Genomic DNA, 16,465 nt, shown 5'->3' on the forward strand with positions numbered 1-16,465 from the left:
TGCTAGAATCAATTAAGGCAGGCTAATCAGGGCACCTGGGTTTTAAAAAGGAGCTCACTTCAGTTTGTGCTGTGTGTGTGAGGAGCTGGGAGCAAGAGGCACTAGGAGCTGAGAGTGAGAACGCGGACTGTTGGAGGACTGAGGAGTACAAGCATTATCAGACACCAGGAGGAAGGTCCTATGGTGAGGATAAAGAAGATGTTGGGAGGAGGCCATGGGGAAGTAGCCCAGGGAGTTGTAGCTGTCGCACAGCTGTTCCAGGAGGCACTCTAGACAGCTGCATTCCACAGGGCCCTGGGCTGGAACCTGGAGTAGAGGCGGGCCCGGGTTCCTCCCAAATCTTCCCAACTCCTGGTCAGACACAGGAGGAGTCGACCTGGACTGTGAATTCAGAAAAACGGCCAAGCTGAGGGCTGCCGTGAAGCTCCAAGGCAAGCAAATCCGCCAATAAGTGCAAGACCCGCCAAGGTAGAGCAGGAACTTTGTCACAACTGGTGTCGGAAGTGGGATCTGGTGTCCACAGTGCAGCGGAAGAAGGAGGGTGTTTGGAAGGAAGAGAAAAAAAAAAAAGGGAAGAGGGTCTATTTTTATTTTTTTTTTCACCACAATGGAGGAGGTAGTGCGGGCACTGATACAAGCCAAGGCTGCCCAGCAGGAGGCTACCCTTGTCCAGGCAGCCACCCAACAGGAGGCAGTGTGCCTGCAGCAAGAGACTAATCACCTGCTGATGGACCAGGCTGCTCAAGACCGGGCTATGTTGCGGGAACTGGTAAACCAGGTAAAGGCCCTTACAGAGCTGAACCGCAGCTATGTTGGGATGCAGATCATGTGGGCCAGCAATTGGCTGCAGAAAATGACGCGGAAGGATGATGTAGAGGCACACCTCCTGGCCTTTGAGAGGACAGCCCTGCGGGAGGCTTGGCCCCGAGAACAGTGGTCTGGCATGCTCGCTCCATTCCTGTGTGGGGAGGCCCAGAAGGCCTACTATGATTTGCCTGAAGAGGCTGCGGCAGACTACCCCGAGCTGAAAGCAGAGATCCTGGCCAGATCTGGGGTAACGACCGCAGTGCGGGCCCAGCGATATCATGAGTGGAGGTACCAGGAAAACAAAACCCCGTGCTCCCATTTATATGACTTCATCCATCTCGCACGAACTGAGTCCCGGGGTCCAGAGGAGATACTAGAGGTGCTGGTCATTGACCGGTACATGAGAGGACTCCCGCCAGACCTTCGCACCTGGGTAAGCCAGAACGAACGCTCCACCTATGACGAGGTTGTCGCACTGGTAGAAAGGTGAAGGATGGCGAGGGAGCTGACCTGACCAGTTAAAGAAGAAGCACCCCGGGTTAAACTAGCAGCACCAAGCCCTGGAACTCAGGTGACTGGGCCACCAGGAGAACCCAGGTGGAAAAAGAGAGGGGCTGAAGGTCCACCAGAAGCCACGAAGAGTCGAAGCACTGAGGGGGAAGAGGATTGTGATGTTAGACTCCCCAAACCAAGAGACCGGGGAATGCCTAGGGCTCCATACAGATGTTACGCCTGCAGGGAGTGGGGACACATAGCTGCACAGTGTCCCAATGCTGAGAAGCCTATACAGTGTAACCTGGGGAACTGGGCAGACCCATGCTCCCTAATCCACCTTGTGGGGGCCTCACTAAACCCACATATGTACACTAGTGAAGCTAAATGGGGTAGAGACCACAGCACTGGTTGATTCAGGGAGTTCTATCACACTTGTCTTGGGGAAGCTCGTGAAGCGTCGTCAGCTGCTGTGGGCTAAGCATATGGGGATAACATGCGTCCATGGGACAGTTGGCTATTACCCCACCATCCCAGTAAAAATCGAGATTATGGGGAACACTACTGAGGTAGCAGCAGGTGTAGTCCCTAAACTCCCATACCCAGTGCTCATAGGGAGGGACTTCCCAGGGTTTGGAGACTTACTCCCGGTAGGGGAATTGGAGAAAGGGGGAAGCCCTGAAAGTAATGAGGCATCCACAGTAGACTGTCAACCCCCAACCTTCTCTGAAATATCCCCAGATTTGTTCTCCACTCCCAGACAGCGTAGAAAGACGAAAAGGGAAAGAAGAGCAGCTAAGGCCTTGGGAACCCAAATACTGGCCCAAAGCCAGAGGGTCGCTCTTGTAGGTAGGCGGACCCGAGCAGCTGAAAAGGAGGCCCCCCAGGATGGGGAAGCACCCGAGTCTGATCCACACCCTAGCGCCTCTGAATCAGTAGAAGCAACAGAGAATGGCCCCCTAGATCTTGGGCAGATTAGCCCCGGGAGAGGAAATTTTGGACAGGACCAAGCTGAAGACCCAAGGTACAACAACATTAGGAAGGAAGTGACCGAAATAGATGGGGTCCCCATGGAAGGGAAAACCCAGGGACCAGGACCCTACTTCATAATGAAGAAGAATCTCTTATACTGGGTTGCACCAGACAGAGGCAGAAGGTACAGCAGATCCTAGTACCTCAAAAACACCAGAATGCTGTATTAAGTCTGGCCCATAGTCATCTTTTTGGGGGGCATTTGAGGGTAAAGAAGACCCTGGAATGGGTCCTGCGACGATTCTGGCCCGGAGTATATGAAGAAGTGCGGAGGCACTGTGCATCCTGCCCGGAGTGTCAGCTGCACAGTCCCCATCCCCACCTGAGGGCAACTTTAATACCCCTTCCCATCATAGAGGTCCCCTTCGAGCAAATAGCCATGGATCTAGTGGGACCCCTGGAGAAGACTGCCCGGGGCCACCAATGTGTACTTGTCGTTCTGGATTATGCTACTCGCTACCCAGAAGCCTTCCCCCTGCGGAACACAGCCTCTAAAATGATAGCTAAAGAGTTGGTGGGGCTACCAAAGGAGATATTAACAGACCAAGGTACCCCATTTATGTCAAAGCTAATGAAGGCCCTCTGTACGCTGCTCCATAGACATACCCTGAGAACTTCAGTCTATCATCCACAGACCGATGGGCTGGTAGAAAGGTTTAACCAAACTCTCAAGGCAATGATAAGGAAAGTGGTAAGTTGAGACGGGAAGGATTGGGACACCCTACTACCCTACCTTATGATTGCAATCCGGGAGGTACCTCAGGCCTCAACTGGGTTTTCCCCCTTTGAATTATTATATGGACGCCACCCCCGTGGCATACTAGATATTGCAAAAGAAATCTGGAAAGGGGAACCCAAGAGGGGAGAAATATAACTGACCATGTGTTGCAGATGCAAGAGCGGATAGCCCGGGTCACCGCTATTGTACGGGAACATTTGGAAAAGGCACAGGAGGCCCAGCGAACCCATTACAATCACCAGGCAAATGTCCGACAGTTCCACCAAGGGGATCGGGTGATGGTGTTGGTACCCACAGCAGAAAGCAAGCTTTTGGCCCAATGGCAGGGGCCCTATGAGGTGGTTGAACCCGTGGGGAAAGTAACTTACAAGGTGCGGCAGCCAGGACGCTGGAAACAAGAACAAATTTATCACATTAACTTTTTAAAGCCTTGGCACCAACAAGAGGTGTGTGTAGTGGCCCAAGAGACCCCGATCCAGGGAAATAATATGCAGGAGCAGATCAGGATATCCACTGATCTGACACCAAACCAGAAGAAGGAGGTAACTGAGATGATCAACCGATACCAGGACATGTTTTCAACCAAACCAGGTCGGACCACTGAAGCATATCACCACATTATCACAGACCCTGGGGCAAAGGTAACTTTAAGGCCCTATCGGGTCCCAGCAGCAAAAAGGGAGGAGATCAAGGCAGAGGTAAAAAGGATGTTGGAGCTGGGAGTCATCGAAGAGTCCCACAGTCAGTGGTCAACCCCGATTGTGTTGGTGCCCAAACCCGATGGCACCACTAGGTTTTGAAATGACTTTCGCCGGCTGAATGAGATATCCAAATTCAATGCATACCCCATATCGATGAGCAATGCCTGGGCAATGCCCGATTTTTGACCACCCTTGATTTAAGAAAGGGATACTGGCAGATTTCCCTTGCCAAAGATGCAAAAGAAAAGACAGCATTCTCTACACCAGAGGGTCTGTTTCAATATACTGTTCTTCCTTTTGGACTGCATGGGGCACCTGCCACCTTCCAGCGTCTTATGGACAAGCTCCTATGGCCCCATATCAGTTATGCAGCGGTATACCTGGATGATGTGATTATTCACACCCCCGACTGGGAAACCCACTTAGGAGAGGTGGAAGCGGTTCTGAACATGCTAAGACAGGCTGGCTTCACAGCCAACCCAGCCAGGTGTGCTATAGGGCTAGCTGAGGCTAAATACCTTGGCTACATTGTAGGAAGGGGCATAGTAAGCTCCAACTAAACAAACTAGAGGCTATCCAAAATTGGCCCCAGCCGAATTGGAAAAAGCAAGTCCGGGCATTCCTGGGTGTGGTGGGGTACTACCGACGATTTATTCCCCATTTTGCTACCAGAGCGAGTCCCCTGACAGACCTGATAAAAGCCCGGGGTCCAAACATGGTGAAGTGGACAGATGCCGCAGAGAAAGCATTCATGGATCTACTGACAGCCCTCTGCAGTAACCCCGTGCTTAATAGCCCCAGACTTCAACAAAGAATTCATTTTACAAACAGATGCATCTGAAGGAGAATTGGGAGCTGTCCTATCGCAGATGGTTGGAGATGAAGAACACCCAATCCTCTACCTCAGCAGGAAACTCCTCCCAAGAGAGCAGAAGTATACCATGGTTGAAAGAGAGTGCCTAGCTGTGAAATGGGCCATGGAAACACTATGTTATTACCTTCTGAGATGACGGTTTACCCTTGTGACAGACCATGCACCCCTCCAGAGGATGCAGCGAAATAAAGAGAAGAATGCAAGGGTGACCAGATGGTTCCTGTCCCTTCAACCTTTCCAATTCACCATACAACACCAGGCTGGAAGCCACCATGGCAATGCAGATGGCTTGTCACGAGTACACCGCCTGACGTCCCAAGTTGCCCAACCCCGTAGTTTTGAGCGTCAGGGTGGAGGGGGGGATATTTGACAGGGTCAGGCCAGATGGCTATAGGAGAGTAATTTTTTTTTAATTAAAAGATGTGGGGGTTTTTTTGTATAACACACTTACAAAGTAAAAACAGCAGCATATGCAATGTGTAATACAGCAACCAATCACAATTGTTTTCTCATTAGCTTCAGGGGAGGGAAGTGTTCAAGCTTGCTGGGCCCAGAGCAGGGGGCTTCATCGACTCTCGTGAAATTTGCCAATAAGCGCAAGACCCACCAAGGTAGAGCAGGAACTTTGTCACTATATATATATATATATATATATATATAGCATTTTATGGTACATCTAGTAAGAAACATAAGAATACAATATACTATATTTTTTCAGTTTGATCAAGTTTACATGAGAGTAGAAAACTTAACTTTTATATTTCGTAGCTATTTAACTGTGAAACCTTAATATTAAATTAGTTATGGTTCATGCATTTGTTTCTTGCATTTTTAGTATATATTGTAGAGTCCAACCATGTTAACAGTCAGACAAACAGTCCTCAGATGTGAAACTCAACTGAATTCAGATGAGACTATTTTATGAATAAGGGTTTGAAAGACTGAGTACAAAAGGAGTAGTACAATCCTTCAAATTCTCACTCAAGTAGAATTTGTTCATGTCTACAGTCAGATTGGAGTAGGTTTTTGTTTTTGTTTTGTTTTTTGTAAACCAGCAGAACTTTGCTGGAGACTGAAGCATCTTTGTTTTAGTTTTTTTTCCTTTTTCCACATTTTTTTCTATTAAAAAACACAACAAAACTCCCAAACCTAGGAAATTCTATACAAAAACATGGTATTATATAAAACAGTGGTTCTCAAACTTTTGTACTGGTGACCCCTTTCACATAGCAAGCTTTTGAGTGTGACCTCTCCTATAAATTAAAAACAGTTTTAAATATATTTAACACCATTATAAATGCCAGAGGCAAAGCGGGGTTTGAGGTGGAGGCTGACAGCTCGCAACCCCCCATGTAATAACCTCATGACCCCCTGAAGGGTCCTGACCCCCAGTTTGAGAACCCCTTGAAAACAATTAGATAATGTTTGTAAAGAATGTTGATATGTCTTAAAGTGTCTATAACAGTCTAAATTACTATTACTGAGAATTATAATCTGAAACTTCACAGATCCCAGAACATTAGCTTCTTGAGAGCCACCATGTAGTAAAAACAATATACATTTGCTGATATTTAAAAAATAATTGAGAACTCAATCTTCAGTATACACAAAATGATGCTTACATTTTTATTTTAATCGTTCTGGGCTAACAAGCAATTGGTTAAGGGATGTAAGTAGGGGATATACAGTATTTCTGCCTCTTAATAAGAGGAGAGGTACCCATCAAGGAAGTGTAAGTGGGGGGCCACACCATAGGAAAAATTTATGCATTACTTTAAATGAGTTCAAAAACCCCTTTCTCAAACACAATTCTCACATCAGTAAAAGATACCAGCTTTCCAGAAACACTTTATGTATTTAGAGCCTGTAAGATTTCCCAGGAGAGTGTGTCACATCTGCAAACAAAGATTCTCAGCATGATAGATTCTGTGACATTGCATTACTGCACATTCTGAGCAAAGCTGTCTATGAAAAATGAACTATGCCCATAATGAACTATGCCCATGTTATTCAATGTCCCCAAGATAACTTAATAAAACATATGATCACAGCAGGCATGGGTCAGGAGAGTCAGCATCATGTTTTATCATGACTGTTTTCAGTACTTGACTTGGATTTAGCTGGAAGGTGATATTTGACAAGAGTGGAAATATCATGAATCCCAGCATCAAGCCTCTTATCTCTGAGAGCAATGTTAAAAGTTATAATTATGTTAAGGAAAACATAGATTCTTTTCAAGTGAGCTGTAGCTCACGAAAGCTTATGCTCAAATAAATTTGTTAGTCTCTAAGGTGCCACAAGTACTCCTTTTCTTTTTATCGATTCTTTGTAAGTTAAAGTTCATGATGATTAATAAAAAAAAACCCTCTTCAAATAATTGAATCAGTCACGCGAAATCATACAACAATCCAAAAATATCTTTAAATTAAACTTTTTAAAATAAAACAGAATATTTCAAACTACCTTTTCAATGTATCAAATTTTACAAAATATACATGATACACAGACACACATTAAAGGGCAATTTTGAGCCCTCTAGTGGTAAAAAACGTTTGAGATAGGATAGAAGGAGGCAGGTCAACCCGTCTAAGCCTACACATGTCTATATCCTGCAAACCTGTAGCATTTTCATGTATTTGCCTGTGAGTGTTCAGCAGGGATTAATCTTTGTATGTGTTTGTACAGTTCCTTGACTCTGATTAGGGTATATGGATATTCCTGCAATCTAAGTGTTAATAATATTAACAGAGACCTGAGAATGAATATATTCCCTTTTCCATCTTGTAAGTTGTCTTTTCTACTTTATCTACAAAAAAATTACCCTTTTCATAAAAAAGCTCTCCTACATTCCTTTAATGCCCACATGATCATCTGATCTTAGTGACAACATTACTGAAAAAACTAAACAAACCACTACAGCCTGGAGAGTTATTTAAACAAGAAGCATTCTCAAACACGGTATTGTTACTCTCAGCCACACATTCAGTGGTGCCACAAGTTAGTACTCTTGCAAGGAGAGGAATAGAATGACGCCACTCCATTTTATTGTGGAAAAGGGATATTTATAAAATTACTCTTGTGACGGGGCAAGGCCAGATGGCTATAGAAAAGTAGTGGGAGATAGATATATTAGCTCCAGGCTAAACAAATCCCTGGTACCAGGATAATCCAGGATAAATGGCAGCTGCTCCAAGTCAATTAAGACACCTGGGGCCAATTAAGAACTTTCCAGAAGGCAGGGAGAAGGCTAGGTTGATTGGGACACCTGAAGCCAATTAGGGGCTAGCTGAAACTAGTTAAAAGCCTCCCAGTTAGTCAGGTGGGGATGCATGTCAGGAGCTGTGGGAGGAAGTTGCGCTGTTGGAGAGGCTGAGTAGTACACACCATATCAGGCACAAGGAAGGAGGCCCTGAGGTAAAGGTGAAGTGGAGCTTGAGGAAGTAAGGGCTGCTGTGGGGGAAGTAGCCCAGGGAATTTGTACATGTTATGTTTCTAAAAGGTTAGCTACCATAGCTGATATTATTAGGGTCCCTGGGCTGGAGTCCCGAGTAGAGGGTGGGCCCGGGCTCCCCCACACAACCTTTGCCCCCTGATTAATCACTGAGACTGGGAGACAACAGAGACTGTGCAAGGAAGGATAACTTCTCCGCACCTCCCTCGCTGGCTTATGATGAAAATGGCTCAGTAGACTGTGACCCTTGTCTCTAGAGAGAGAAGGGTTACGTGCAGGGTCACAGTGAGCCTCTGAGGCTAGCGAAATCCGCCAGGAAATGTGGGACCCACGGAGTCAAGGACAGAGCTTTGTCACACTCGCTACACAAGAATCTGTGAAGTTTTCCTCAATGATCCAGTAAATTACTTTGATCCATTTATTTTAATTCAATGCTTTTTGCATACAATACTAGTTATTTATTAATTCTTTAACATTTTTCTAACATACTTAGGGTTAGATTGTACGTAATATTTTCAAAAGCACTTAAAGTAATTTAGGATCCTAACTCCCATTGACATTCAATGAGACTTAGGCTCCTGAGTCACTCAGGCACATCTGAAAATTTTACCATGTGGCTTTTACACTACCATCCGGCATAACGGACAGGGTGAAGCCTTATGGCTATAGATTATGATTTTTTTCTCTGTCTTTTAAGTACTTATTTGTCTCCACTTACCACATCATGATCACAATCTCAACATATTTACCCTCACAATAATCCTGTAAGGTAGAGAAGTGCTATTATCCCATTTTATAAATGGAAAACTGAGGTACTGAGAAACTAAGGCCAGATTCTTAAAAGTCCACCATTTTACCCTCTTCTGGCATTTTCAAAGCTGCTGTGCAGCTTCTGCCTAACCCCTTTTGCAAAGCCACCTAAGCACTGACTCCATAGCTAATGTGCTGATGAGCAGCTCACAGCCCTAGCTCAGGCTGAAGTCCTAGAGACCCCAAAGCAGGATTCTCAAACTAGGGGAGGCAATGTCTATCTCATCAGTGGGATCCAGTGCTACAGTCATGCTCTGAGCACACCTAAGACCTGGTACCTGTCAGACCCCATAGCAGTAGGGCCATATGTAGGCCACCAATAGGCAACCCAGCACCCATAAAAAAGACAGCTCGCGGCATGGGGAAATGTAGGGCTTAGCTGAGAGAGCTACCCATTATGAGCAGGAGACCAAGAAAAAAACTTTTGGCTGCTAAGACATGGGCTACCTAGGCAGCTGACCTGACTTAGGTACCTAAGTCCAGGAGATGTTTGCAGCTGAGCAGAGAGAGGCACCTATTTCTGGCCCATCAGCCAGGTGCACCAGGTCAGCTGTTTAGGCACCTAGGCCCCTCTCCTCTCATGCCGTTCTTTTTGACATTTCACTCCAGGCTAGCTTAGTTGGTCCCCACTTAGCTGGATTGCTTCTGAAAATCTCTTCTTTATGCTCCAAATTCTCCTCACACTTTGTCTGGAGAGCCTGGGCACCCAGCTTGAGACCTCCACAGGGCTTCAGGCCACTTACAGATAAGATGTTGCAATGCTGAGTGAACCAAAGCTTAAATATCTTTAAGAATCTTGGCCTAAGTGGTGATGTAATAATTGGGCCTACAAAATTACCCTAAATTAGGAATTCAACTGTAAAAAGTAGATATAAGTTTATAAAGTGTCACAATAACCTATACCAATAAACATTGATGGGAGAAGGTACAAAAGGGAGACAGAAATACTGAATTAGTTTAAATAAAAAGGCTTACTGATATAATTCAAGGATTGTGTTAAGATTGTGCTTGGAAGAAGAGAAGTGTGGGACTGGAATTCCATTAACTAAATAAAGTTGGCAAATAAGGAATTTAGGCTTATTGGTGGACAAAACAATGAGAGGACTATTCCACCCAACACTCCCTTTTTGGGTCTTAAAAATAAAACAGTTTTGGAGAAAAGTTAGCAGAGGAAGCAGCCATCTGCCAACAACCACTGAAGTGAGTTATCCCATCATGACTGCCACCCCTACTGTGTCCTTGGACCCTGGGCTCCACCATGACATCATTGTGCCTTCATTGTCCAGCTCCTGAGTGATATTCTGACCAGACTGGGCCAAGGTAGGAAGCCTAGATGACATTGCGACCTCCATTGGCTCCAGCAAAATCCCAAACACCCCTTCTGGTGTGCATTGTCTTGTCTTCTAGGAAATGGGTTTGGACTTTAACAATAACAGCAACAACAGCAGCTCCAGCCAGTTTCAACTAACTTTATCTCTTTTTCCCAAAAAGGATAGTTATTACCATCTTTGATACCATCTAATGGACTGTCAGAAAAGAGGTTTTCTTTCTAAGAACTCTTTACAACTAATTTTGTTAAAATGAAAGTCTTATTTAAAACTTTACATTTCAAATGTTAACTGTTCTTCTAATTTCTTTTCTGTATCTTCTATAAAAGGTTAAAAGGATGTTTAATTACATGCTTGCCATGGTATCAAGCAGGCTGAGGTCTCTGTATACCAAACCTTGATCCTTGTTTAAAACTGGCAGCGTCAGGGTCATATTAACACCTTTGACTCTTGGGTCCCATATATTCCATCTAAATTACTACAACAGTGACTTACCCAAAATCATATAGATTCAATTCCCTACTCTGCTACAGATTTTCTAAGTCTCCTTTGTGGAGTTACAAGCTAGTGCCTTAACCACCGGACTATTCTTTCTCATTCTATCTGATCTTAAGGTTTAGGTTCTTCGCTTGCTGAAAAACCTGATTTTTAGGACAATCACTCTTCCTTTTGCCACGTCCTGGAACCATCATTGATGCAATTCTCTAAGGGATCCAGCATGTGTTTTATAGCTACAATGTTCTAGAATTGTGCCTGTGTGCTTCTCTAACATTCTGTTAGTTAACCATGGTGACTTGTAGGTGCAGGATGGGGAGGCTGTGTTTTGACACCAAAGCATCTATGGTTGCTTATGACAATCATCTTGGTGTCTGTGTCTGGATCCAATGCAACCAGCTTTCCCAATGTATGGCTAAGATTGGTGTTTGGAGGAAAGCTAGCTGGCTGAAATACAATCCAGATAAGCCACAGGTGACATTGGCAGGCTGGGGAAAATAACCAGAGGAAAAGGTGAGATTTTCTCCTACAATTGAGGATTTTCATTACTCAAATTTGCTGGGGGTGGGGCAGTGTTATTGAAACCTTGGGTGCATTCTGATATTCAGATCATAGCAGTGGCCAAAAGAGCTTTTTCCACCTATCCTTGGAAAGATTGATATATCCTTTTATTTCATATGTATACCTCACCACAGTTATCACTGCCTTAGTTATGCCTCCAGACTGAATTACTGTAATGTGCTTTACTTGAGGACACTCCTGAACACCGTTCACAGACTTCAGCTGGTGCAAGATGTAGTACTTACTGCAGAGGACAATTTATCTGGTCTCCAGAGACATCACTGGCTTCCTTTTTACTTCAGGCCACAATGTAAGGTGTTGGTTTTGATCTATAAAGCCCTACATGGTTTGGAAACTGTGTATCGTAGAGGCTACAACTCTCTTCAAATATTAATATCTCAATTAGTTCTCTGGTCTGTGTTTTACAGGAGGTCAGATTAGATGAGCAAAATGATTGCTTCTGGCCTTTGTATTAATAAATCTAGATCTTCAGGGATGGTGGAGTTTAACTGTCTCTGGATTTGTTTTTCTGGGCTCCAGTTACAGGGCATTCTCAGTAGAGGATCTTGAGCTCTGGCATTCTGCTCACCTCAGTCCAATAGAGGTGGAATTTGCTGGACTTTCGGAAATGGTGCATATCTTAGTTGTCCAGGACTTTTTCTGAGGGGATATGTTGAATGGGGAGGCTATCAGTGTTTTCTGTAGTGATCTAGAATGGACATTGTCATATTCTGAATTATTATTCTAATATATGTTTTTAAAGTTGTAATTGTCAAGAGTTTAGGATAGGCACATTGTGTAAATGAAATGTAATTAATTCTTATTCTTAACTGTACAGTAACAAACATTTTTTTGCTTGGAGGATATTAGAACTGTTTAATATTTGTTATTACTAAATTAACTTTGTTTATTTTAATCCCTATCACAACGCCTCACATGCTACAAAAATTACCTTCTCAAAATGAATAATTTCTATTAAAAATGTTCACTATCTTCTTGGCTAGGAAGAATTTTTGAGAATATTATTCAGATTAAGACATACATGATGAAACATGAGGTTTCTGTGAGATAACTGCACACTTCAGGTATGTAATGAAACACCAGGTAGAAGCCTAGACCAAATGCCTCCAGCATGCAAGGAGTATGGTTATCACATGCCTGGGAGTTTGTTATGTCTTTCAGAAAAGAGTACAGTAGATTTGCCCACGCCAAATTGATTCCTGACTGGCCGGTAGCTGTCTGGCGTTGCAAGCTTCCACAGGGCTATCACCACTCTCTTGTGAACTGTGAGGGCTGCTCTCATCTTATTATTCTGGTGCTTCAGAGCAGGGGAAAGCAAGTCACAGAGTTCCATGGAAGTGCCCTGATGCATGCAAAAGTTTCACAGCCATTGGGAATTGTCCCAGACCTGCAACACTTTGTGGTCCCACCAGTCTGTGCTTGTTTCCTGGGCCCAGAATCGGCATTCCACTGCATGAACATGCCCCATTATCACCATGATGTCCACATTGCCTGTGCCCGTACTTTGAGAGAAGTCTGTGTCCATGTCCTCATCACTCTCCTCACCGCGCTGCTGTCGCCTCCTCACCTGCTTTTGCAGGTTCTGGTTCTGCAAAACCTGCTGGATAATGCACGTGGTGTTTAGAACGGTCATAACTGCTGTGGTGATCCGAGCGGGCTCCATGCTTGCCATGGTATGGCGTCTGCAGGAGAGCAGAGTGACAGCGGAAGCGGCGGGTGGATGACGATGCTGACCGCAATATGGCACCCGCATGGAAAAAGGCATGGAACGATTATCAGCCATTGCTTTCACGAAGGGAGGAGCAAGGGGTAGGCTGAGAGCAGACTGTGCAGTACAACTGCTAGTTGTCATCGTCTCCTGGGTGGTCGCGGTGCTGCTGGCTGGGAGAGCAGCCTGAGGCAGAATGGCCCCCTCAAGGATTGAACTTATTGAACTCACAACCCTGGGTTTAGCAGGCCAATGCTCAAACCACTGAGCTATCCCTTTGCCAATATTCCAGGCAGGACTGAATCTCCATTTTACCGAGGTCTTCCAGGAGCACCCATGTCTGCCCAGGCGCCCCTGGCAGACGTCACCGAGATCTGCCAGGAGCACCCATGTCTGCCCAAGCATCCTTGACGTCACCGAGGCCGGCCAAGAGCACCCAGGAGATGATGAGGATGGCTGCCAGTTGTAATGCACCATCTGCTGCCACAAGGCAATGAGCTGCTGCTGTGTAGCAATGCAATCCCGCATCTGCCAGCACTCAGGAGACGTACGTACGATGACGGTGAGCTGAGCAGGCTCCATGCTTGCTATGGTATGGCATCTGCACGAGTAACCCAGGAAAAAAGGCGCAAAACAATTGTCTGCTGTTGCTTTCATGGAGGGGGGGGGGCTGATGACATGTACCCAGAACCACCCGTGACAATGTTTTTTGCCCCATCAGATCTCAACCCAGAATTCCAATGGGCGGCGGAGACTGCAGGAACTGTAGGATAGCTACCCACAGTGCAACGCTCTGGAAGTCGACGCTAGCCTCGGAACTCTGGACGCACTCCACCAACTTAATGGTCTTAAGTGGAGACACACACAATTTTCTAAAAAATCGACTTCTATAAATTCGACCTAATTTCGTAGTGTAGACATAGCCTAAATCAATCAAAATTCCAGATTATACTGACACTAGATTGTATGTTGTGGCTTGGAATCTTAAAACCCAAAAGAATTTTTTTCCATTCAAGTGCTGTGCTTTTGTTTTTAAAAAAGCCATATTATACTAAAAATAAATATTTCATGATGCTAGTACTGTCTAGCAGCACCACATTTAGGATTATATAATCACTTAATCTTAAATTCATGCCTCACAAAGTCAGATGTTATTGTTTAGCTGTGAAGTGTTGGGAATAGAAGAGGAATACAAGACGTATGGATGAAAGTGTCTCTTCAGACAAGATCAGTTCAGTTTTCTCTAACTTAAAAGTATTGTACAGTGGCTGCTTGCAGTGATGGTTTAAGGGCTGGTCCTGTGGCCCTTACCCCACACCATTTCCACAGAAATGAAAGGTGTTCTGTATGAAGTAGGATTTCAGTAACAAATGTTTATATATATATATATTTTAAATGTTTCAGAGTAAAACTAACCACTGATTGTTAAAGTGTAGGCCAAAAATACTAATAGAGGAATAGTGAAAACTACTAATTATATAATTAGTATATTATAATTCCTTTCTGTACTTTGATGGTGCATTTTTACTTCAATAATGTGTTCAGTTCTGGTCACCTCCTCACTAAAAAGATATAGAAAATGGGGGCCTTAGAAAGTTAAAGAAATATAGAAAATTGAAATAGACCACAAAACATAGAATCATAGAATCATAGAATATCAGGGTTGGAAGGGACCCCTGAAGGTCATCTAGTCCAACCCCCTGCTCGAAGCAGGACCAATTCCCAGTTAAATCATCCCAGCCAGGGCTTTGTCAAGCCTGACCTTAAAAACCTCTAAGGAAGGAGATTCTACCACCTCCCTAGGTAACGCATTCCAGTGTTTCACCATAGAAATAAACATAGAAATAAATACAAAATAGAGAGAGATATAGTACATGAATAGGGGCACGGAAAGATTTTCATATTAGAAGAGGTGAAAACATTTCAGGACTACATATTTCAGAGAGAAGATATAAGAGTCACATGAACATATGTAATATAATAAATTAGGTCATTTGGGATCCTAAAATCCTGAGTCATAAGACCACAACAACAATGGGACACCCAATTAAATTAGAAGGCAATTCTTTTAAAAGATAAAAAGAAATACTTGTTATACAACACATACTTAACCAGTGGAACTCACTGCCCACAAGGAATTATGAGGCCAAGACCTTAGCAGAAAAAAATAAAAACAGACATTTATATAAATAAGAAAATCTCGTTATAGAAGATCAAATAGAAAAACATATAGAAGGTTATAAGTCCTCATGCTTCAGGGCATGAAGCAGCCACTAACTGTCTGAGGTTAGGAAATAACTTCCCCTATGGACCATTTCTTTTCTAATATAACTTCCTCTGAAGCCTCTAGTTCTGACAACTGTCAGAGACAGGATACTTGTTTAGATGGATCATTGGTCAAATCTGGTATTGTAATTCCGGTGTACTGTGGAAAGAATAAGTAGAGACCAGGCAGTCACAAAGGAAGCTGCTGCCTCTACATTGTAAATATCACCAGAATGTCACATATACAAACTTCTCTCTTGGCTATTTGAGCCACTGAGTTGCTAGGCAGATTTAAAAAAACAGAAAGCCCTTTTTTTCAAGTTTAGTTCTAGAGGTGCACAAATAATCCTCCTGTCACAACACAGAGGAAGAGCTTATAAAGTTACTTAAAACCTTATCACCAAGAAACAGTGCAGAATATTTTGTATAATATAATGCCTTAGCAATACTTCTGCTTACTTCCTCATTGAAACTGCTACATATTTACATATCACTGCCAAGTAATTCCTCATTATATAGGTTAGTTATCCTTTTGCTTAAGTACATATTCCCCTTTTATACCGCTCAACATATTTAATACTAATGACATCAAATATTTTTTGTTTTGTTTCTAGTTCTTACTTAGTTACTATATAACTGTCTACAGGTCTTTGGACAGATTGACTTAGATATTATTAATGTTTATTGCTGAATGAACGTATAGAAAGCTGGAAGTTTCTTGTAAGCTATAACTCGGCTAGTCAAAAAGAAGAGTTTGTTTATATGTTCAAGATTTGCTACTTCAGAACAATGAACAAAAGAAAAAGCAAAGAAGCTGCTTTGTTCTTAGGAAGTGTTGTCCAGGGACTACACATTGGAAGTAAAATCTAATAATTGAGAACAGTACTTTGGCAGGAAGACATTTTTAGCATGTGATATTTCATAGTATGGAAAACATTTCCTTGAGATACTAAATATTTTAGAGACTCCCTGTGTTGGAGGCTTTTGATAGTTTTTTTTCATTCAAGACTGGATGTTTTTGCTGTCATTTGAAATTCCAAACATTTTCCTGTTGTACACAGCAGGATCAAGATACCAGTATTTTGAAGCTGCTCTATCTACATATAGATGTAGGTGCAGTCGAGCATTTTCAGACCATTAGGCCTGGACTTTCCCCAAGTATGCTCAATTTCATCCACTAT

The sequence above is a fragment of the Lepidochelys olivacea genome (assembly GCF_965140295.1).
Source record: "Lepidochelys olivacea isolate rLepOli2 genome assembly, chromosome: 6".
Lineage (NCBI taxonomy): Eukaryota > Metazoa > Chordata > Testudines > Cheloniidae > Lepidochelys > Lepidochelys olivacea.